The sequence below is a fragment of the Oryx dammah genome, unplaced genomic scaffold, assembly GCF_014754425.2.
Source record: "Oryx dammah isolate SB20612 unplaced genomic scaffold, SCBI_Odam_1.1 HiC_scaffold_28, whole genome shotgun sequence".
In the NCBI taxonomy this organism is placed as follows: Eukaryota; Metazoa; Chordata; class Mammalia; order Artiodactyla; family Bovidae; genus Oryx; species Oryx dammah.
Window position 1 is genome coordinate 83,755,381 of NW_024070212.1, and position 25,921 is coordinate 83,781,301.

The window sequence follows — 25,921 nt, forward strand, 5'->3', positions numbered from 1 at the left end:
CCTTGATAATTCTTCCTATCTATGTCCATAGAATATCTCTCCATTCTTTTGTATTTCCTTTGGTTTCTTTCATCACGGTTTTGTAGTTTCCCTCTTGTTGTTAATATACAACTAAGTATATCATCATTCTTTTGTTTTTGTTTCTGTTTTGGTGCTCATGTAAATGATATTGAGTTTTTAATTTCAAACTTCAGTTGTTCACTACAGGTAATTAAGTAAGAAATTAACTTTTCTATATTGATCCTTTTTTACTTCATACTTATTGTAATAAATTCAAGAATGTTAGATGTATATCTAACCTGGACATTTTTATAATGTTACATTTTCCAGTTCACAACATGAGATATTTCCATTTATTTATGTCTTCTTTAATTTTGTTCAACAATACAGTATGTCCCCTACATACTAAAGAATTCCATTTTGAGAGCACATTCATAAGCCTAATTTTGTTCATAAGTCCAATTAAGTTAGCCTAGGTACCCAACTAACACAATCAGCTATATAGTACTGTACTGTAACAGGTTTATAATAATTTTCACACAAATAATACATTAGAAAACACAAAAATAAAGAAAATCTTTTTAACCTTATAGTACCTTGAAAAGTACAGTAGTATATTACAACAGCTGGCTTGTGGGGGATGGCATCTGGTGAACTGACAAGTAACAACAGTTATTGACTAGAGGAGGAGCAAGTAGAGGTGGGAAATGGTAAAGCTGAAGGATCATCAGCAATAGGAGACAGAGGGCAAAATGCAATTTCACTCGTGCCCAACGCTGGAACCCACGTTCACATCTTTGAAAGTTTGCAACATGAAGCTTTGTATGAAGGGGGTTTTCTGTAATTTATAGTTTTCAATGTATAAGTCATCTGTCTTCTTGGTTAAGTTTTTTCCTAAGTATTTTGTTGTTTTGATGCTGAGCTAAAACTGTCTCTTCCAATGACATATAGAAAACCCAATCATATTCATTACTGCCTTCTATTTATTGGTACTGATTTTTATTTCTTTTCTGTTTTTCACCCTTTTACCCTCTTCTCTGATTTTAATTGAGTATTTTGGATAGTTCCATTTTCTCTTCTGTCTTAGCATGTCCATTCTTTATCTTTTTTAAAACATAAGTGATTGCCCTACAGTTCATAGTATACATTTCCAACTGATTCAAACATACATTCAAATATCATTAAATTGCTTGGTTGGTACTCCAAGTACCTTGTAACAGCATTTTCCTAATTCTTTCCTTCTGTCCTTTCCAACATTGCATCATTCATATCACTTATCTGTAAGGTATAATAAATAAATCATTACTATTTTTATTTAGAACAAACTCTTAGACCAATTAAGAATTAGAAAATAAGAGATTTAATAACCCTAATTTATTTTTTCTCTAATGTCCTTTCTTTCCTTAGATCTGTGTTTCTGACCTATATATTTTCCTACTTTCTGAAGAACTTTAACTTTTCTTGTAAGGCAGGTCTATTAGCAACAAATTCCCTCAAATTTGGCTTGAAAAATTTTAGTATTCCTTAACTGCTAGATGGAACCAAGAACGGCACATGCATAATTTTGTCGTTGAAGCCCTCTATGTGAAGTGGCTAATGTGATGCCAGGTATATTGTAAGAGACAAGAAACGTCAGGTGCTGTTGTTTTTCTGATTGTTCGTTAGGCTCATTCGGTGAGAAGGTGAATGAAAAACACAAACTCAAGCGTCTGTGGCGCTCTCTGACAAGCAATGAAACTATAAACTTTAGAGCACCCTTGGCCTCAAAGAATGAGGTTCTCTAGCAAAACCAAAACCAAAACCAAAACACCACGCTTCTAGCCTGGCCTTTTCCAAGACCCAAGCAAGTTCTCCCGGGAGTCCCAAGCTAGACATCTAGTGAGCGGCAGTCAGGCTGGGGAGTAGAGGGAAGGAGCAGAGCCTGTAAGGGCTGGTTTAGGGGGATGTGGAGAGCAAGAGGCAGACCCTAAGGAAGGACGGGTCTGGAGGCTGACCCTGGGGGCCAGGCGGGGCAGGGGAGGGGCGCAGTGGAACCGGGGGCCAGAAAGGGGGCGGCAACGGGGCGGGGCAGGGAAAGCTGGCGGTGTTGAGAACAAAGAGGAAGAGACCCTCTGGAACGCTGGTGTTTTGGACTGCGAAAGAGGGGCCAGACTTCGCAGCCAAGCTGGAGGTACTGGGCTCCCTGGCAGAGCCCGGACCGCAGCATTCTGGACCGCGCTCCGTCCCGGGTGCTCCTGATGGGGGCTGCCGCCTTTCTCTTCGTTGCTAATCTCCTCAAAAGGCGGCATCGAAAGAACTACCCACCAGCCCCCCACCCCGCCACGCCTGCCCTTCTTAGGCAACTTCTTCCATCTGGACTTGAAGCAGTTACACCTGTCGCTTCAGCAGGTAGGAGCGGGCAGAGATGCTCGGACACGTCCTGACCCTGGCCTGCAGGACAGGGCCATTCCGGGTACCCAGGGCGGGAGGATGGGAATTCGGAGGATGGGAATTCTGAGGCTAAAGCTGGCATCCGCTTTGAGCTTCTCTCTTCTCTCCAGCAGCTGGCATGATTACACCTATGTTTTCTAGGGATGAAATATTAACTGTTTACTATTTAAGTGTGTGTGTTGTTACATATTATTGGGACACGCTATTTGTAATATGATCACCTGATCCCTGGTGAGGGGTCAGGGTGTCCTTTCCCTCTGAGAGGCAGTTTCCCATGTGTAAAATGGTAAATGTGTTAGCAGTTCAGTCGTGTCCAGCTATTTGCAACCCCCTGGACTGGGGCCTGTCAGGCTCCTCTGTCCATGTAATTCTCCAGGCAAGAATACTGGAGTGGATAGATCTCCAGGGGATATTCCCCACCCAGGGATTGAACCCAGGTCCCCTGCACTGCCTGTGGATTCTTTACCAGCTGAGCCACCCACCTAAATCCTCACCACTTTTCAACTGAATTGCACCCATCCCTACAAGGACTGCGGAGAAGGCAATGGCACCCCACTCCAGGACTCTTGCCTGGAAAATCCCATGGGTGGTGGAGCCTGGTAGGCTGCAGTCCATGGGGTCGCTAAAAGTCGGACACAACTGAGCGACTTCACTTTCACCTTTCACTTGCATGCATTGGAGAAGGAAATGGCAACCCACTCCAGTGTTCTTGCCTGGAGAAACCCAGGGACAGGGGAGCCTGGTGGGCTGCCATCTATGGGGTCGCACAGAGTCGGATACGACTGACGTGACTTAGCAGCAGCAGCAGCAGCAGCAGTTACAAGGACTGAGCCTTTCATTTTTCAACTCCCTGACCTGCAATCTCCTCTCACTAATCATTTAAAATTATCATTTGCCTGCTTAGATGTTAGTTGTGTTTTCACGTGCTTCTCACACTTTTCCCTAAAGAGCCACCTAAAAATCTTATTGTAGGCTTTTTCCTCTGCTTTATAATCATTTCCCATCAGGGCTCCCTAACTGTGACCACTTTCCTTACTTTCCCCACATTTTCTTAACTTTCTCTGCCATAGCCATATGGTTTATTGTAAGAACATTTATGTGAAGTAGAAAACATTTTTGGACTAAGGTAGAAAAATAATAGGTATGATGGATAAATGTATTTGTGAGGATATGCAATCATGTAAAAAAGGTTGAAATTTATTTCTGTCTCACAAGTAAGTTGAGATGTAGGCAGGGAAAACCGGGATAGGAAGGCTACTTTGTTCCGCAAGGTCATCCAAAGCCTGCAGTGCTCTGTCTTGTTGTTCTGCTCCTGCAGCACTGTCACATATGGGCTCTGGACCAGAAAAAGAGGAAAGTGGGAAGTGGAGAGGGGTAGCTTTCCTTTAAGGACACGACCTAGAAGATGTACGCATCACCACTACTCATGTTCCACCGGCGCACCAGAAATGTGGTTTTTGATTGGAAAGTCATGTGGCCAATTAACACTTACGTAGTCCTTCGCTTAGAAGAAGAGAGAGAATATCTCCATGCTTTCATTTAAAGGTGAGACCTACAGAGTGAGTTAGAAAGAGCCCGACTGTATGCTCATCAGCTATGCACTAAATCTCTGCGTCTCCTTTTCTGAAAACCGTGAATACATTGTAGGGTTGTTATAAGAACAAACGAACCAATCAGTTTACTGATGCACACAACTGATGCTTATTTCTTTCACTAATACCCTCCCCCTTTCTTCAAACTTTATAGTAACAAACTCAAGGAAAGCCATTTGTTGGTTGTATATCCGGCATTACTTGTCTAACCTGATTGCTTCGTGGGCTCCATCAGTCTACTCTCTGGCCACTTCCCTTCCATTCCTTTGTCCAGGTCTAACCAGAGTCCTTTTGCTAAAATACATTCTCAATAACAATAAATAATTTTATTATTAATTTTGGTATTATGGTTACTTATCACCACAGTTTTAAAGATGAGAACTAGTAATAGCCCTCATATTATGCATTTGAAAACTGAAACACAAGTAAGTTAAATAACTTGACCAAAAATCACACATAAACAAGTAGAATCTACCTGAGAGAAAAGAATTTGTATGACTTCAAAATCCAAGTTCTTAAACACTCACTGTTGTTGCCTTTTGTATTCAATTCTCCAATTGCAAACAAAACAAGATCTGAAATATTTCACTTGACATTAAGATATCCTTGGTCCAGCTCACATTACCTGCCAGACTTCAGCCTTGTCCCTTATCTCTCTACACAAATGACTGGTAATTTTTCCAAGAACCTGTCCTAGCCCCTGGAGTTCCTTATATGCTTCTTATATAACCCCTATCAAATAATTTATTGCTGCTGCTGCTAAGCTGCTTCAGTTGTGTCTGACTCTGTGCAACCCCATAGATTGTAGCCCACCAGGCTCCCCCGTCCCTGGGATTCTCCAGGCAAGAACACTGGAGTGGGTTGCCATTTCCTTCTCCAATGCAGGAAAGTGAAAAGTGAAAGTGAAGTCGCTTAGTCGTGTCCAACCCTTAGTAACCCCATGGACTGCAGCCTACCAGGCTCCTCCGTCCATGGGATTTTCCAGGCAAGAGTACTGGAGTGGGATGCCATTGCCTTCTCTGAATTTATTGCACAGAATGGCAATAATGAGAACTACCTATTGATATGTTCCATTACACTGCAAGTAATTTAAACATAAGGACCTGTACCCCAAGGGCTTGGCCTTGACCAACCACAGGGTTAGTTCTCTTTAATGAATCTTTGCTGCAGTCAGACACGAGAGCTCACTGGTTCCCAAAGGCCCACATTTTCCTATCTGTGCATTTGTGTATGCTGTTCACAGAGCATAAATATCTTTGTCTTTACAATAGGTGTCCTTTCACTGGCTCAAATACCACCTCTTAGAAGCTTTCTCCCATATCTGGAGTAGAAATGGATTTCTTCTTTCGATACCTCCATTTCCCTTTCTATCAGCACTGTAACATATATCATCTTCCACTGTATATTAATTTTTTTCTGTAGTGTTCTTTTACCAAGAGACTTTGATGCTTTAGGAAAACACCATAGCACATTGATCTGTGTATTGTCCCAATGTGTAACATTGCAATGTCAGATGGTGCCTGGCAACTCGGAAGCATTTCATAAAAACCTGTTGGATTGAATTTGAATTCGATTTCCACAGACTGTTCTCAGAAACCTGGCATAAACCCAAGAAAAACTACCTTTGAAACCTGGAATCTTAGTGGGTGTTCATGTACTCCCGGGGGGTTGGTGAATCCCTGAGACTGTATTCATGTGTACAGAACTTTCCTCGAGAGGAGATCCATGACATACACTAGCTTCTCAAGGATTCTGTGATTCAAAAAAATATGAACTACTGTTATGAGACTTTATTCTGTATGTCCTTAGGTTTCTTTATTGTGCTTCATTGGTTAGAAACACTTGTTAACTATAAAGCAATGCAAGCACATTGAGACATTTAAAAACACAATTTAGCAAGTGAGAGAATCTTACCCTTCCTTGTGCCCAAGTCTCCACCAATCACCCCCACGCACACACACACACAGAGACACATACACAGACACTGCTCAGTGAGTGTTCAGAGGAACAGACCCTCTCACTACTACTAGTAGGAATAAGAATTGATATACTTCTATACTATCAATTCATGTTGATATTTGACAGAAAGCAACAAAATTCTGTAAAGTAATTGTCCTTCAATTAAAAAATAAATTAAAAAAAAAACAAGAATTGGTATACTTTTCTTTTTTTCCTTTTTCTTTTTGTACCTTTGGTCAGTTGGTTTTGGGTTTAAGAACTTGATAGAATCTCCCTCAACTTATCTCACTAACTCATCACTTCTAATTTTTTTATTCTAAACATTTATTTTGCTCTATTTTTTTATTTAAGTGCTTAGTCGTACATTTGATATTTTTATCCTTTATAGGATAAACATCTTGTAACCTGTTACTTTTATTTGCCTTTTTTGGCTCCTATGTTAATCCTTGTTTTTCTGTAATCATTTTAAGCCTGTATTAGCCTCTTGAACCACCTTATTTTTAACCTCTTTTATTCTTGTAAATTGTTTCTTTTTTGATGACTTGCCTGTTGTACATGGAATAATATTCTCTATCTAATGAAGTATTCTCAGATGACTGTGACTCACACATTTATATCCATGTAAAGCAATTGGCCCAGTGACTGGCATGACGTGCTCAAGAATTGGTAGATGTTACCATCATCAACACCAGGGCTTCAGGACTCATTTGACCTATCCATGTTTACACAGTACCATTACAGTATTTGATCCAGTCCCTTTGGACTGAAAATATACATGGACAGAGAATTGGCAGAGATGAAACTCTGAAGAAATTCATTTCAGAAGGTGCTTCAAGCTGAAATTCCAGGTTGTATACCTTGTCAGTGAGGAGCCCTTTAGCTTAACCTGAGATTTTTCAGCACTTCCAAAAAAATCCTTATATATTCTAAATTAATTGAGAAATCTTGTTAAAATAAAACCCTAGAAGTTCTTCCAGGTGTTCAACAAAATGAAGTAAAAAAATCTGATTCCCATCCTACCCTTTCTTCAGTTCAGTTCAGTCGCTCAGTCGTGTCCGACTCTTTGCAACCCCATGAATCACAGTACGCCAGGCCACCCTGTCCATTACCAACTCCCGGAGTTCACTGAAACTCATGTCCATTGAGTCAGTGATGCCATCCAACCATCTCATCCTCTGCCGTCCTCTTCTCCTCCTGCCCCCAATCCCTCCCAGCATCAGAGACTTTTCCAATGAGTCAACTCTTCGCATGAGGTGGCAAAAGTACTGGAGTTTCAGCTTCAGCATCATTCCTTCCAAAGAAATCCCAGGGCTGATCTCCTTTAGGATGGACTGGTTGCATCTCCTTGCAGTCCAAGGGACTCTCAACCTCCAATTAAAATAAATAAATTAAAAAAAAAAGACTCTTCTCCGACACCACCGTTCAAAAGCATCAATTCTTTGGCACTCAGCTTTCTTCACGGTCCAACTCTCATATCCATACATGACTACTGGAAAAGCCATAGCCTTGACTAGACGGACCTTTGGTGGCAAAGTAATGTCTCAGCTTTTGAATATGCTATCTAGATTGGTCATAACTTTCCTTCCAAGGAGTAAGCATCTTTTAATTTCATGGCTGCAGTCACCATCTGCAGTGATTTTGGAGCCCCAAACAATAAAGTCTGACACTGTTTCCCCATCTATCTGCCGTGAAGTGATGGGACCGGATGCCATGATTTTAGTTTTCTGAATGTTGAGCTTTAAGCCAACTTTTTCACTCTCCTCTTTCACTTTCATCAAGAGGCTCTTTAGCTCCTCTTTAGTTTCTGCCATAAGGGTGGTGTCATCTGCATATCTGAGGTTATTGATATTTCTCCCGGCAATCTTGATTCCAGCTTGTGTTTCTTCTAGCCCAGCATTTCTCATGATGTACTCCGCATATAAGTTAAATAAGCAGAGTGACAATATACAGCCTTGATGTACTCCTTTTCCTATTTGGAGCCAGTCTGTTGTTCCATGTTCAGTTCTAACTGTTGCTTCCTGACCTGCATATAGATTTCTTAAGAGGCAGGTCAGGTGGTCTGGTATTCCCATCTCTTTCAGAATTTTCCACAGTTTATTGTGATCCACACAGTCAAAGGCTTTGGCATAGTCAAGAAAGCAGAAATAGATGTTTTTCTGGAACTCTCTTGCTTTTTCCATGATCCAGCGGATGTTGGCAATTTGATCTCTGGTTCCTCTGCCTTTTATAAAACCAGCTTCAACATCTGGAAGTTCATGATTCACGTATTGCTGAAGCCTGGCTTGGAGAATTTTGAGCATTACTTTACTAGCATGTGAGATGAGTGCAATTGTGAAGTAGTTTGAGCATTCTTTGGCATTGCCTTTCTTTGGGATTGGAATGAAAACTGACCTTTTCCAGTCCTGTGGCCACTGCTGAGTTTTCCAAATTTGCTGGCATATTGAGTGCAGCACTTTCACAGCATCATCTTTTAGGATTTGAAATAGCTCAACTGGAATTCCATCACCGCCACTAGCTTTGTTCATAGTGATGCTTTCTAAGGCCCACTTGACTTCACTTTCCAGGATGTTTGGCTCTAGGTGAGTGATCACACCATCGTGATTATCTTGGTTGTGAAGATCTTTTTTGTACAGTTCTTCTGTGCTGTGTATTCTTGCCACCTCTTGTTAATATCTTCTGCTTCTGTTAGGTCCATACCATTTCTGTCCTTTATCGAGCCCATCTTTGCATGAAATGTTCCCTTGGTATCTCAAATTTTCTTGAAGAAAGACATTTACTTTAGAGGCAGATCAGACTAAGATAGAACCTTGGTTCTGCTCTAACAAGACAGGCTTACTATGCTAGTGATGAATGAACTGGACAATGGAAGGCTTGAATTCAGGCTTGGTCTTTAATATGGGTGCAGGGTAGTGGAATGAGACTAAATCCATGATGTTTTCTCTCATGGGGTGACACAGTCCATGGAGTTCTAGGTGACTTGGGGGAGCATCAGTGCATGGCAGTTGAGGAGGTGGGGCAAACCTGGAGGAAGTGAGGGCTTCTGTTTAATACCACAGCCTGCAGCAAGACAGAGAGCCCTACAGACTGGAAGCAGAGGCAGGGTCTACATAGAGCCCTCTCTTGAATAAACTTGTCAGGGAAGACTTTGACTAGTGATAACTGATTCGCCTCTATGTTGTATTTGCACTTACCCGCACATTTGTGTACACTTGCAACACACCCCTACACACTTCTTTTCTCTCTCTTCCTCTCCTGATCCTCACTCTCATTCTCACATTCATGCTCTCACATCCACTAAGCTCTAAGATCCTAGTGCCATCTTAGTTTCATGTCCTTATCCTAAAATCTTACATAATGCCTAGTAAATAGTTCCCACCCCAAACAGCTTTATCACCTTGGCTAAGTTACTCCTGCTGACTCATTTTCCTCAAGAGAGATGCTGACATTCATTACTACCATAGGATGGTTGTGAAATTAAATGAAATCAAACACGAAATGTGGTGAGCATGGCACCCCGTGGATGTAGTTGTCTGTGACACGAGATCCTTTCTCTTGCTCGTCACACCTGTCACCAATATGCATGCATCCACGTCCGTCTGCACACAGAGTCTCAAGTGGATGTTGGCCTACTGGTAAACAAACGACCTTTCACATTGCTATTCTCATTCTTCCTCACAGAAGCTTTGTGGGAGGAACATTTTTCTCCCTTTATTGCCGGGGAGCTGAGAGTCCAAAAAGTAAAGCAGCTGTCCCTGGAGCTCAAAACTAGTCAGCTATAGAGTTAAGATTTGCACAGGGTTCCAGAGCTAGAGTACTATTCTCCATACCTGGTCCCAGCCCGGTAATGAATTTCCTGTCTTTTGAACTTCTTGAGTAAAGGGTCATTCTTGCCTGGTTAAACAGGTAAAATTTGCTAAGTCCATACTTGCGACACCATTGGGTTCAATAAACATATCTTGCCTTTGCTGATGAGTCACATGCAATGATTTATCTTCCTTCTTTAGACTCCAAGATGCTTAAGATTAGATACATTGTTTATTTTATTATATCTTTATGCCTTATTCTCAGGCTGCAGCGGTTCATGCTCACTCAATTCAAGTAGGTTGAACAAATGAGTGAATGTTTATAATGAATGCACATGTCCTATAGTGGAGTCTAGTTGAGAGGAGGATAAATGGAGACAGGTAGAAACATCCCCATCCTACCAAGGTGTATACACAACGCTCCACACACAGACTCCTCTCTATGTACGTTCCATCAGCAACATACACCCTTCATTCCTGGACACACATATGTGTGCATATTTACCTGTGATTATTCCACTGTTTTTCAGTTTGTGAAGAAATATGGGAACATGATTAGCCCGGAAATGGGTGGATTTTCTACAGTTTTATTAAGAGGATTGCCTGAAATCAAAGAAGCCCTTGTCCACCAGGACCAAAACTTGTGAACCACCCCATACAGCCTATCCAAGAGAATATCTTTAAGAAAAATGGTAAGTTTCTTAACTAATGAAAGAGGTGAATGTTTGATATTCTCGTAGTCTCTGAAATGTACTTTTGTGACTGTAATTCTCCAATACTCCAGGGACCAGTCCCCTCATAAGTTCCTGCCCCTCAAGGAAGCTGAGTCCCTCATTTTCCTGTTGAAGGCACCCCCTCAGGGCACCTGGCAAGGTCAGTGTTAATGTCAAGGATTTGGGAGAAGCGGCTTCCCCTGCATGAACTCACTCAGGACGCTTTGATAAATAAGTATCCTCATCACTCAGTGATGTAATGTGTTGTTGAAGCAGAGGAAAAGCAATGCATTCCCAGGCTCTGTTTCTACTTTGCCATTCAGATCTCTTCCCCAAGAAAATAAAGGTGGATCAGCTTCCTCCTGCTGATTGTGTGATCCCTTCTTGCCTCTAATTTCTTATGTCCTGTTATTAAGGCTGTGCCTACCAGGTACTTTGAGCCTACAATCTATAAGAGTTTGGCATGAATACTTAAAATGATTGTAAAATAAACTTGCACATTTAAAAATCTAAATGAAAAGCTCAAATATATTCTTCTACCAAAGTACCATTTTTTCAAGTTTTTCTCAATTCCTCATTGCAATATTTCATCCATTAACTCTACATCATTTCTGTTATTTGTCACATGAAGCCTGGTGCCACCAGTGACAAAACAGTGAGGAGAGTGACAAAATCCTTGTTTTTCTGTAACTTACACTCCATTCAGGAAAACAGTATCAATTACTCTAATAACATAAAGCCATAGTGTTCTGAGGAGAAGGCAATGGCACCCCACTCCAGTACTCTTGCCTGGAGAATCCTATGAACGAGGGAGCCTGGTAGGCTGCAGTCCATGGGGTCGCTAAGAGTTGGATATGACTGAGCGACTTCCCTTTCACTTTTCACTTTCATGCATTGGAGAAGGAAATGGCAACCCACTCCAGTGTTCTTGCCTGGAGAATCCCAGAGATGGGGGAGCCTGGTGGGCTGCCGTCTATGGAGTCGCACAGAGTCGGACACGACTGAAGTGACTTAGCAGTAGCAGCAGTAGCATAGTGTTCTGAAGATAAGAGCAGGATGCACTTCTTAGGAGTATCTAACATCCTGAGGCTCAGGAAAAGCTAACATAAGTAACAATTATTTTAATAAAGTGAAGAAACTATCAGGCAGAGGGACTATAATGGGAAACATCTCTGGGGTGGGAAGATGAACACAAAACTGAGGAATTGAAGATGGCCAGTGTAGGAAGGCGATGGCACCCCACTCCAGTGCTCTTGCCTGGAGAATCCCATGGACGGAGGAGCCTGGTAGGCTGCAGTCCATGGGGTCTCGAAGAGTCAGACACGACTGAGCGACTTCACTTTCACTTTTCACTTTCATGCCTTGGAGAAGGAAAAGGCAACCCACTCCAGAGTTCTTGCCTGGAGAATCCCGGGGACAGGGGGGCCTGTTGGGCTACCATCTATGGGGTCACACAGAGTCGGACATGACTGAAGTGACTTAGCAGCAGCAGTGTAGGAAGAAGAGAAGGCAATGGCACCCCACTCCAGTACTCCTGCCTGGAAAATCCCATGGGCAGAGGAGCCTGGTAGGCTGCAGTCCATGGGGTCGCTAAGAGTTGGACACGACTGAGAGACTTCACTTTCACCTTTCACTTTCATGCATTAGAGAAGGAAATGGCAACCCACTCCAGTACTCTTGCCTGGAGAATCCCAGGGATGGGGGAGCCTGGTGGGCTGCCGTCTGTGGGGTCACACAGAGTTGGACACAACTGAAGTGACTTAGCAGCAGCAGCAACAGTGTAGGAAGAACAGAGATTAAATGGAGATAAAGCTGGTGAATTCAAGCAGGAAGAGTTCATGCAAGTTCTCATTAAGGATGTAGCTTTTTAACCTAATAACAATGGAAGCTCCTGAATGGTTTCAGTAGAGAAAGGAATCTTCATCCTTACATGGTCCATTTTAAAGACTTCTCTAAACTACAGTGTGAAGAATGGAATAAAGGGAGCAAGAGACTGTTGCAGCATTTTAGGTGAGAGGAGGTGTTGGCTTGGACTAGGGAAGCAGCAAGAAATGGCAGTACAGCAGATTAGACCAAGAGAGTGGCCACGATGATACATGGATTTAAGTTACTCAGGAGGCAAATCCAATAAGACAGGATGACCTAGAGAGAGGGAGAATGAGGCGTTGAGGTAGACACCCAAATTTGTAGGTAAAGGAAGGAGGTAAGCTGTGGAGGAGGTGTTGGCTGGCCTGGGTGTGGAGTTGTATAGAGTAAACTATTAATTCAGTCATAGATGTGCTGAGTGTGAAATGCCTATAAATCAGCAGAGTCAAGCAGGCACTTAAATATATGTCCAGAGCTGAGAGATAAAAATAGATGTTCATTATAAGTAGATTTCACTTAAAAGTTTAGGAGTTAATGAGATTTTCCTCAAAATGGAGCATAGATAAGGAGAGAAGAGACTTCAGAGCTCATCTTGAAGAGCTCCATCATTTCAAAATTCTATAGAAGATGAGTTAATGAAAGATACAGAAATGTCTCTGTGATCAGGGAATTGGGAGGGTAATCTGTAGAGTGTGTGACCTGGACACCATTGGAAGAGTGTTCCAAGAAAGAAATGTCTCCTGCTGCTGACATTTCAAAGTGAGATTGAGAGGATCCTGGACTGGATGGCAGGGAAGGTCATATCCTTGTGGTGGTGGAGGGCAAAGGCAGAAATGAGAAGGAGTTGAAGGGTGCTCTGAAAGTGAAAAAATGAACGGGTGATGACCTCACTTGTATTATGAAATAAATGATCATTTATTGAACACACAAAGATGGATTTTTTTTCCTTTGCCTGTGTTATTCCTTCTGCACAGACTGTTTATACTTTCTAAGATCAGGTTAGATGAAAGCCTTTTCTCCTTATGAATATGGGTTTTCACTAATCCATGAATTCATCCTTAATATGTAGCATAATAACCACTTCAGTGTACTTCTTATGCAACAAGTCATCCAAGCATGGCTTTTGAGTCAGGCAGACTTGAGTTTGAATGCCTGTCCAGCTGCTTACTCACTCTGTGACTTTGTAGAGTTTATTTTTATCCCCAAGCCTTACTTTTCTCATCAATAAAACTTTCAGAGTGTGGCAGGTATGATAAGACCTACCTCAGAGAGGTTCTGCAAGTACTTAATTACATAATACATTACAAATGCCAAAGTGTCCGGCATTAAAAGCAATCAGTAAATGTGAGTTGCTTATATCCTTTGCTTTGGGATTTTTTTTTTTCTCTGAATAGTTTCAAACACCTTAAAGCCCTTCTCCTTCCTTCCATCTGATACGTTGTTCCTCGTGGGTCTTGTTAACTTTCTTTTCATAACCTTGGTTTTCTTTTTCCCAGGCTTGATCATGTCTAGTGGCTACATATGGAAGGAGCAAAGAAGGTTCACCCTGACAACTCTGAGGAACTTTGGTTTGGGAAGGAAGAGCTTAGAGGAATGCATTCAGGAAGAGGGCACCTACCTCATCCAGACAGTAGGAGAGGAGAACGGTGAGTGTGTCATAAGACAGGTGCAGGAACCGTGGCTCATACATTCACTAACAGATGGTGAATGAGTGCCTGCATGCGTGCCCTGCACCCAGCACTGTGAGGGCCCTGAGGGAGTGACAGCAAACAGCAGCCATGACCTGCCCTTGTGGAGTTTGAGAACTAAAAATAAGAACATGCGTTTAAAGCATATTATAGGTTTTAAAATCCTGGTAATCAGATTGACTCCCAGGCATTGACGTAGTACTTGGCTGTGTGTCAAACCCTGTGTAGAGGGCTGTGGCTACAGTCTCAGAGGGGGTCCTGTAGTCAGTGTGTCAAGTGTCACATGGGATAGACTCTGGAAAATAGAAACCAATCTGAAGGCGCCACCTCTTCTTCTGCCCCGAGAACAGCCTTTCGACCCTCACTTCACAATCAACAATGCAGTTTTCAGTGTTATTTGCTCTATCGCCTTTGGGGAGCAGTTTGACTACCAGGACAGTCCAGGAGCTGCTGAGGCTGATGGATGAGGTCATGTATCTGCAGACATCAGTGAGGTACCATGTAAGGCAATTCTCACTTCCCATCTTGGATTAGGATATTGGGCTGGTGTCAGACACAGATGAGATGGACTCTTCTATTCCTTTTCAGCTGAAATGTAACATTTTGAAAATGACTTCAACACAAGCTTATTTGAAAGCAATCTGTTGACTTTAGTGTTTTGGGTAATATTTTACATATTTATTGTATATTGTCACCCTGCTTATTTAACTTATATGCAGAGTACATCATGAGAAATGCTGGGCTAGAAGAAGCACAAGCTGGAATCAAGATTGCTGGGAGAAATATCAATAACCTCAGATATGCAGATGACACCAGCCTTATGGCAGAAAGTGAAGAGAAACTAAAAAGCTTCTTGATGAAAGTGAAAGAGGAGAGTGAAAAAGTTGGCTTAAAGCTCAACATTCAGAAAACAAAGATCATGGCATCTGGTCCCATCACTTCATGGCAAATAGATGGGGAAACAGTGGAAACAGTGTCAGACTTTATTTTTTGGGCTCCAAAACCACTGCAGATGGTGACTGCAGCCATGAAATTAGAAGATGCTTACTCCTTGGAAGAAAAGTTATGACCAATCTAGATAGCATATTGAAAAGCAGAGATATTACTTTGCCACCAAAGGTCCATCTAGTCAAGGCTATGGTTTTTCCTGTGGTCTTGTATGGATGTGAGAGTTGGACTGTGAAGAAAGCTGAGTGCCGAAGAATTGACTTTTGAATTGTGGTGTTGGAGAAGACTCTTGAGAGTCCCTTGGACTGCAAGGAGATGCAACCAGTCCATTCTGAAGGAGATCAACCCTGGGATTTCTTTGGAGGGAATGGTGCTGAAGCTGAAACTCCAGTACTTTGGCCACCTCCTGCGAAGAGTTGACTCATTGGAAAAGTCTCTGATGCTTGGAGGGATTGGGGGCAGGAGGAGAAGGGGACGACAGAGGATGAGATGGCTGGATGGCATCACTGACTCAATGGACATGAGTCTAAAATGCTGCGATTCATGGGGTCGCAAAGAGTCGGACACGACTGAGCAACTGAACTGAACTGAACTCTAGACAAAGAACATCCCTAGCATTCATGTACAGTACAACACTCTACATGACGCATACACTTGCACCTGTGCTCTTTAAAAATCACAGTACTGTCATCATTTTTGAGCCCCTGCGCTCTGTGCCCCTCCCTACCCCCATCTCCACCCTCCATCAGAGGTGGCTTTCTGTCCTGGCTGTCCTCGAGCACACTATTTTCAGACTCATCTGGGTTAGATGCTCTTATTTTCACTCTGCATAGTTTTTTACTGTTTGAATATGTTACCGATTTTTTTTTAATTATCTTCTTCATGGATGTACATGCCGAGGATTTCCAGGTTGGGAGATGTTGTCAATAAAGCTGACGTGAACATTCTTGTTCAGTTGTTCATGTAGACACACATACTTATTTCTCTTGCATATACACCTGGACATAAAAAACTTCAATGTTGCCAAGTGGTTGTACTACTTACCCATCCATACATGAAATTATATTCTATACTTGTAGGATATGGATTTAAGGGATTCAAACCTCACCCCTTCCTTGGTAGTTCCTGCCTTCCTCTTTGTCCTGCTAAGGTTTTGAGTCTGTCAAAACCTCTGCTCAGCCGATTGGTCTCTCAGCCACTTTTCTGGATTTGGAAGACATTTCTAAGGGAAATAAGCCCCAAGGGTTAAGATAAATAAACCCTCAGGTATCTAAAGGAAGATTTATTCACTTTTAACAGCAACACTGCTTGGAGATTTATGGACACATTTTGCCAAAACTGAATAAGCAGTTAGCATGAATCCTGGTACATTTAATGGGCATAATGAACGTGAGCTTTAAAGATGATTACTGTCAATGTTATTTTTGAATAACATTCCTCATTCCCACTTCTGTAATGGTAATTCTCCCATCCAGTAGTTCCATTTTCTTCCTTCCTATTAAGACAGAACCTAGGATGTCTGGGACCTCAGGGGTACCTCGCTGACTATTCTCAGTGAGTCAGTCAGTTCAGTCGCTCAGTTGTGTCTGACTCTTTGCAACCCCATGAATCACAGCACGCCAGGCCTCCCTGTCCATCAACAACTCCCGGAGTTCACTCAGACTCAATGTCCATTGAGTCAGTGATGCCATCCAGCCATCTCATCCTCGGTCGTCCCCTTCTCCTCCTGCCCCCAATCCCTCCAAGCATCAGAGACTTTTCCAATGAGTCAACTCTTCGCAGGAAGTGGCCAAAGTACTGGAGTTTCAGCTTCAGCATCATTCCTTCCAAAGAAATCCCAGGGTTGATCTCCTTCAGAATGGACTGGTTGGATCTCCTTACAGTCCAAGGGACTCTCAAGAGTCTTCTCCAACACCACAGTTCAAAAGCATCAATTCTTCGGCGCTCAGCTTTCTTCACAGTCCAACTCTCACATCCATACATGATCACTGGAAAAACCATAGCATTGACCAGATAGACCTTTGGTGGCAAAGTAATGTCTCTGCTTTCAATATGCCATCTAAGTTGGTCATAACTTTTCTTCCAAGGAGTAAGCGTCTTCTAATTTCAGGGCTGCAGTCACCATCTGCAGTGATTTTGGAGCCCCCCAAAATAAAGTCTGACACTGTTTCCACTGTTTCCCCATCTATTTCCCATGAAGTGATGGGACCAGATGCCATGATCTTCGTTTTCTGAATGTTGAGCTTTAAGCCAACTTTTTCATTCTCCTCTTTCACTTTCATCAAGAGGCTTTTTAGTTTCTCTTCACTTTCTGCCATAAGGCTGGTGTCATCTGCATATCTGAGGTTATTGATATTTCTCCCACTCTTGATTCCAGCTTGTGTTTCTTCCAGCCCAGCGTTTCTCATGATATATTCTGCATATAACTTAAATAAGTAGGGTGACCATATACAGCCTTGATGTACTCCTTTTCCTATTTGGAACCAGTCTGTTGTTCCATGTCCAGTTCTAACTGTTGTTTCCTGACCTGCATACAAATTTCTCAGGAGGCAGGTCAGGTGGTCTGGTATTCCCATTTCTTTCAGAATTTTCCAGTTTATTGTGATCCACACAGTCAAAGGCTTTGGCATAGTCAATAAAGCAGAAATAGATGTTTTAATGGAACTCTCTTGCATTTTCCATGATCCAGTGGATGTTGGCAATTTGATCTCTGGTTCCTCTGCTTTTTCTAAAACCAGCTTGAACATCTGGAACTTCATGGTTCACGTATTGCTGAAGCCTAGCTTGGAGAATTTTGAGCATTACTTTACTAGTGTGTGAGATGAGTGCAATTGTGTGGTAGTTTGACTATTCTCAGGGAAAAGAAATTCCTGGGAAGGTTGAATGGTACAGTGGGACACAGGTAATATGCATTTTTAGAGACCCAAAATAGATCAGGCACTATTGGACAATTGCATACTCTACCTCAGTTAATTTTACAATAATCTTTTAAAGATAAAATGAAGCACCCTAATGTGTGCCAGCAGATATGGGAATGTGTAAGCAAATCCACATAGTTGTCCATTCACTCTGTATTAAGGATATTTAATATGGATCTCATGTGATTCTACCAAGAAAATAATGCTTGTGCTCTCTGGGCAGCAAATTAAGCTATGTAGTGACAAATTACATCATCATCATCATGATTATTAATAATATTATTGTTGCCAAAGTCTCAACCCCATAGACTATAGCCTGCCAGGCTGCTTTGTCCATGGGATTCTCCAGGCAAGAATACCAGCATGGGTAGCCATTCTCTTCACTAGAGGATGTTCCTGACCTGGAGATCAAACCCATGTCTCCTGCACTGCAGGCAGATTCTTTACCAACTGAGAATCCAGGGAAGCCCTGTAACTAGAAAGGAGCAGAGCTAACGCACACAAAGATATATACACATACACACACACACACACACACACACACACACACGTGACAATCACCAAGAAAAAGAAATAAAGCAAAATAAGGGAATAGAAAGAGGTACCAGATGAGCTGCTAATTATAGGATCGTCAGGTAAGACAGGTTCAAGTAAGTGACATTTGAGCAGCACCTGACTGAGCATATAACACTTTCACTTTAATGAAGTTAGTGACTGGAGTTATATGGATTTCAGAGGAAGAGCATTCTGTGTGCAAGGAATAGCAAATGCAGAGTCCTAAGGAAGAAAATCCTTTATGTTTTTGCAGAGACCAATGGGGCTGGACTGGAATGACTAAGAGAGAGCAAGATGGCAGGGAGTGATAGCCGAGGAGGCAACAGGAGGGTAAGGGACCAGATTATGTAGAGTTCCAGGCCAGGTTGTCTAAATGTCTTGGAAAGTCATTGGAGGATTGAGAGCCAAAAAGTGAAATGAGCCCATTAAACTGTTAAATGATCCCTTGAGCAGCTCAGTGGAAAATAGACTAGGAAGGAGGTTAGGAGAGAATCAGGAAAAATGTTGGAGGCTTTACAGCATCCAGGTAAGAAATGTTAGTGTTTTGTACGAGGATGACAAAGCAGATGGAATGGTTAGAAATGGTCCAAGACTGGTTATATTTTGAATGGAGTACCGAAACGCTTTGCCAGAGGGGAAAAGAGGGTTGAGATAGGGATGATGAGTCCAGCGTGACTCTCATGGTTCAGTTCAGTTCAGTTCAGACGCTCAGTCATGTCCAACTCTTTGTGACCCCATGGACTGCAGTCCACCAGGCCTCCCTGTCTATCACCAACTCACGGAGTTTACCCAAACTCATGTCCATTGATTTGGTGATGCCATCCAACCATCTCATCCTCTGTTGTCCCCTTCTTCTCTCAGCTTCACTCTTTCCCAGCATCAGGGTTTTTTCCAGTGAGTCAGTTCTTCACATCAGGTGGTGAAAGTATTGGAGTTTCAGCTTCAACATCAGTCCTTCCAATGAATATTCAGGGTTGATTTCCTTTAGGATGGACTGGTTGGATCTCTCTGCAGTCCAAGGGCCTCTAAAGAGTCTTCTCCAACACCACAGTTCAAAAGCATCAATTCTTCAGTGCTCAGCTTTCTTTATAGTCCAAATCTCACATCCATACATGACTACTGGAAAAACCATAGCCTTGACTAGACAGCCCTCTGTTGACAAAGTAATATCTCTGCTTTTTATTATGCTGTCTAGGTTGGTCATAACTTTCCTGACAAGGAGTAAGCATCTTTTAATTTCATGGCTGCAGTCACCATCTGCAATGATTTTGGAGCCCCCCAAAATAAAGTCTTCCACTGTTTCCAGATGCCATGATCTTAGTTTTCTGAATGTTGAGCTTTAAGCCAACTTTTTCACTCTCCTCTTTCACTTTCATCAAGAGGCTCTTTAGTTCTTCTTCACTTTCTTCCATAAGGGTGGTGTCATCTGCATATCTGAGGTTATTGATATTTCTCCTGGCAATCTTGATTCCAGCTTGTGCTTCCTCCAGCCCAGCATTTCTCATGATGTACTTTGCATAGAAGTTAAATAAGCAGGGTGACGATATACAGCCTTGACATACACCCTTTCCTATTTGGAACCAGTCTGCTGTTCCATGTCCGATTCTAACTGTTGCTTCCTCACTTGCATACAGATTTCTCAAGAGGCAGGTCAGGTGGTCTGGCATTCCCATCTCCTTCAGAATTTTCCACAATTTATTGTGATCCACACAGTCAAAGGCTTTGGCATAGTCAATAAGGAAGAAATAGATGATTTTCTGGAACTCCCTTGCTTTTTTGATGATCCAGCAGATGTTGGCAATTTGATCTCTGGTTCCTCTGCCTTTTCTAAAACCAGCTTGAACATCTGGAAGTTCACAGATCATGTATAGTTGAAGCCTGGCTTGGATAATTCTGAGCATTACTTTACCAGTGTGTGAGATGAGTGCAGTTGTGAGGTAGTTTGAGCATTCTTTAGCATTGCCTTCCTTAGGGATTGAAATGAAAAATGACCTTTTCCAGTCCTGCGGCCACTGCTGAGTTTTCCACATTTGCTGGCATATTGAGTGCAACACTTTCACAGCATCATCTTTCAGGATTTGAAATAGCTCAACTGGAATTCCATCACCTCCACTAGCTTTGTTCATAGTGATGCTTCCTAAGGCCCAATTGACTTCCCATTCCAGGATGTCTGGCTCTGGATGAGTGATCAAACCATCGTGATTATCTGGGTTGTGAAGGTCTTTTTTGTATAGTTCTTTTGTGTATTCGTGCCCCCTCTTGTTAATATCTTCTGCTTCTGTTAGGTCCATACCATTTCTGGTTAAGTATGAATAAATAGAAGAGATGGAAAGAGAAGATGGTTTCTTTGTCTTCAAAAGTGGAAAACTGTCATCCCCAATAGCTCCTTGGTAAAGAACCCACTTGTCTATGCAGGAGATGCGGCTTTGATCCCTGGGTTGGGAAGATCCCTGGAAAAGAAAATGGCAACCCACTCCAGTATTCTTGCCTGGGAAATCCCATGGACAGAGGAGCCTAGAGGGCTGCTGTCTATGGGGTTGCAAAGGAGTCAGACACAACTTAGCAACTAAACAATAACAACAACTTGTCTCCATGACTGTTTTGTTTTCTCCATCAGCTCTACAATTTCTTTCCAAGGATAATGAATTTCCTTCCAAGATCCCACCAACCTCTCTTTAGTAAACGGGAGAAACTGAACATGTTTATTGCCAGTGTGATTGAAAACCACAAGAAAGACTGGAGTCCTGTGGAAGCAAGAGACTTCATTGATGCTTCCCTGCAGGAAATAGAAAAGATGAGAAATCAGAGTTTTCTCCTGAGTTTTGTTCTTAAAAAGAAATACGGAGATTCTGGCTTCTTACTGCTGCTGTACCAAATCACCAAAAATCTGAAATCTTAAAAAAGCACACATTTATTCTCTTATAATTCCAGAGGTCAGAAGGCTGAAGCCAGTTTCTCTGGACTGAAGTCAAGGTGGGAGCAGGGCTGCTACTTCTGGAGGCGCTTGGGCAGAATCCACTGATGGACTTTTCCAGCCTGTAGAGGCTGCCTGTATTCTTTGACTCAGGGCCCCTTCCTCCATCTTCAAAGCCATCCAAATAGCATCTTCTCTGCCCTCATCCTCATATCTTCCCTTTACACCTTTCTTGTACCCCTCTTATGACACTCTTGTGATTGTATTGGGCCCACCAGGATAATTCAGGATCATCTTGCCATATCAAGATCTTTAAGTTAATTGTATCTACAAAGTTCTGCCTGGCATTTAACATTCATGGGTTCCAGAGATTAAGACATGGACAACTTTGTAGGTCATTATTCAGCCTACCACAGGGGAGGAAAAATATAGGCAATATTTCATAGAGTGTAGGAATAACATAATTCAGAATTGTTGATACAAGTAAAAATAAAGATAGAGATTTAATGGTGTTTTACTTGAAGTGTTTGGAAAGCCCAAATACTGCCTTTTTGAGGTCTCCTCTCTATTCTTTACCCATATCTGAAGGAGAGGCACACAAAAGTGTTGTCTCATGGTTCGTGGATCAATGCTTAGTCTCCTACACTTTGCCCCAGGTCCGCAGTGCAGAACACAAGTGAAGCTAGTCAGATGCCAGAGTTTAAGCGTGAGGAAGTTTTGCTTTCCTCCCTCATCCCCATGTCACGCACTTTTCCAGCATTATAGGCCAGAAGCAAGGAAAAAAATGAAATTGTATGTATGTCCTTTAACATAGTAACCCCTCTGGTTAAGACACATCACTGTATAGTGGAATCGTCTTTGCCACAGATTATTCCTTCCTTCTCCTCGAGTTGGCAGAATGGTACATTTCTTTGCAGCTCCTCTTTTATTTCCCCTTATTGGCATACCATTAATAGAAGAATTGCTATCTCCTCAGAGGAGTATACTTCACATGCTATAAGTGTGCAGGTATGGAACCACACACAGGGAGGAATGTTGACACACTGAAGCTTCTGGAGGAAGGTGGGAAAGATGCTGGAATGCCATGAGGAATGGCTGTTGGAATCGACATGTTTAAATTAACCTAAAAAGATGAGCACAATGAAGGACAGAAATGGATATGGACCTAACAGAAGCAGAATATATTAGGAAGAAGTGGCAAGAATGCACAGAAGAACTATACAAAAAAGATCTTAATGACCCAGATAACCACAATGATGTGATCACTCACCTAGAGCCATAAATCTTGGAGTGTGAAGTCAAGTGGGCCTTAAGAAGCATCACTATGAACAAAGCTAGAGGAGCTGATGGAATTCCAGTTGAGCTATTTCAAATCATAAAATGATGCTGTTAAAGTGCTGCACTCAATATGCCAGCAAATTTGGAAAACTCAGCAGTGGCCACAGGACTGGAAAAGGTCAGTTTTCATTCTGATATCTAAGAAAGGCAATGCCAAAGAATGTTCACACTACTGCACAATTGCATTCATCTCACACACTAGCAAAGTAATGCTCAAAATCCTCCAAGGCGGACTTCAACAGTACCTGAACTGTGAAATTCCAGATGTTCAGGCTGGATTTAGAAAAGCAGGGGAACCAGAGATCAAATGGCTAACATCTGTTGGATAATTGAAAAAACAAGAGAGTTCCAGAAAAAACATCTACTTCTACTTTATTGACTATGCCAAAGCCTTTGACTGTGTGGATCACGACAAATTGTGGAAAATTCTTAAAGAGATGGGAAGACCTGCCTCCTGAGAAATCTGTACGCAGGTCTGGAAGCAACAGTTAGAACTGGACATGGAACAACAAACTGGTTCCAAATAGGAAAAGGAGTATGTAAGGCTATATATTGTCACCCTACTTATTTAACTTATATGCAGGGTATATCATGCGAAATGCTGGACTGGATGAAGCACAAGCTGGAATCAAGATTGCTGGGAGAAATATCAATAACCTCAGATATGCAGAAGACACCACCCTTATGGCAGAAAGCGAAGAAGTAAAGAGCCACTTGATGAAAGTAAAAGACAAAAGTGAAAAAGTTGGCTTAAAGCTCAACATTCAGAAAACTAAGATCATGGCATGCAGTCCCATCACTTCATGACAAATAGATAGGGAAACAATGGAAGACTTCATTTTCTTGTGCTCCAAGATCATTGCACATGGTGGCTACAGCCATGTAATTAAAAGACACTTGCTCCTTGGAAGAGAAACTATGATAACCTAGACAGCATGTTAAAAACCAGAGACATTACTTTGCCAACAGAGTGCTGTCTAGTCAAAGCTATGGTTTTTCCAGTAGTTCCTATAACAAACCTAAAATGGGAACAGTTAATGGAAAGATATGAGAACTGTTGTACTTTATAGATACTGAGTTTATTCTCTCTGGTTATATTGCAAACATTTATTGAGTATTTGCTATGTGCCATTTGTATCACACATAATTCATAATGCCACCTAAAGGGGTGAGTATTGTTATTCCTGCTTCCCAGGTGGCTAGGTGGTAAAGAATCCACCTGCCAATGCAGGGGACGCAAGAGATTCTGGTTTTATCCCTGGGTCTGGAAGATCCTCTGGAGTAGGAAATGGCAACCCAATGTATTCTTGCCTGGAAAATCCATGGACAGAATAGCCTGGCAGGCTACAGTCCATGGGCTTATAAAGAGTCAGACACAACTGAGCACACACACATGTGCACACGCACACGCACACACACACACACACATTGTTATTTCTGTTTTATGAAAGAGGAAAGTTAAACACACAGAGGTTGAGAGGTTTATTACTCACTCAAGTCATACAGAGAGTGAATAGTGTGTCTTATATGGGAGCTCAAGGCTGTTTTCCAGTGTAGTAATAGATTCTCCCTAATTATGGAAGTAAAAAAAATTAATAGTCTTGATGTTCATCCACCAAAGCTAACAAAGGCTTCCAGCACTTGGAGGAGGAAGGATACCAAACACACTGCAGTAATAAGCCTCTGCCTCCTGAGAACACCAAAGGGAAAATCATTTCTCATGGTGGGGGGGTCTTTCCTTCTGTGATTTCTTAAGGATGAAGCCCCCTATGTTGTGGTGACTTAGAACTCACTAGATAAACCAATAATCACTGTGCTTTCTGGCATAAGGGCAATGCTGATTCAAGTTTCCATGAAGAAAACCTCATCTACAACACCCTAGACCTCTTCTTTGCTGGAACAGAGACAACTTCGACCACCCTGTGCTGGGAGGCTGCTCTGCATGGCTCTGAACCCCCAAATCCAAGGTGAGCTCATTAGTGAGTGGGCTGGGGCTGGGTGAGAACGAGGCCTCCTGGAACACACTGCCCCACGAAGGGGTCAGATGAGAGTATGGTTGGATGGAGAGATGGGTAGGCCAGTCATGGGCCAGGCAGACTTGAGAACAGGCATCTTGTTCAGTTTTTCTCTTGGAATTGGGATGAGTCAATGTAACACAAATGTCACAGAGTCACTGCCTTCAGAAGACTCTCAGTCCAGTGAGGAAAAACAGTGAAACCCACTGACCCTGTGGTGAGTTCCAGGGAAGAGCTCCATTCCACTCGCGTAGGAAATCTATCACAGCCTTCCCTCCTTTTTTTTTTTTTTCATTTTTTGTAATTGGAGGATAATTGATTTACAATGTTGTATTGGTTTCTCCCGTACAGCAGAGGGAATCAGACTTGACACTACATATCTCCCCTTCCCGTTGAGCCTCTCTCCCACCCACTTTCCCTGCTCCCACCCACTCTAAGTCTTCCTAGAGTGCCCAGCTGGACTTCCTGTGTTACATAGCAGCTTCCCACTAGCTACCTCTTTGACAGCGTCGTCGTATGTATGTATGTATGTCAGTGCTGTTTTCTCGATCAGGCCTACCCTCTGTTTCCCACACTGTGTCGGCAAGTCCGTTCTCTATGTCTGTATCTCCGTTCTTTCTCTGCATATAGGTTCATCAGGACTGTTCTTCTAGATTCCAGATACAGGCGTTGATATATGATACTTGTTTTTCTCTTTCTGCCTTACTTCACTCTGTATGACAGACTCTAGGTCCAACTTATCTCACTACAGCTGACTCAGAGTCACCCTGCTCTTTTTTAAGTGCTATCTTCCATGGCCCTGTGGACAGTATTCACACTCCTTAGTCTGGTATATTACACCTTTTGCTGTGCCTCTTTCTGTCTATCCAGCCTTGACTCTCCCCACCTTGCATGGGGGCCTCACTAATTTGTCCATCATTTTCTTTTACACTGTCCTGATTTGTGCCTGTGGACCATCATACCTGTTCTTCCCTGGAAGAATAATACAAAAATGTATTTCCCTAATTTCTCCCCATGGTAGACCCCTAGCTATTCTTGAAGAACCTGTTCAACACAATCTCCTCTAAGTGTCTCCCCACATGTCTAGGAAAATACTAGCATTTTCTTACTTAAGAGATGAACTAAAGCACTTTCGTTTGCTTGTCGCGTATTATTTGTGGAGAAGGGAATGGGAAACCACTT

At 42.3% G+C, this 25,921-nt stretch overlaps 1 pseudogene; it reads left to right on the forward strand.

The window, feature by feature from the left end:
- Nucleotides 1-752: 752 nt before the first annotated feature.
- Nucleotides 753-25,412, forward strand: LOC120856577 (annotated as a pseudogene).
- Nucleotides 25,413-25,921: the final 509 nt, after the last annotated feature.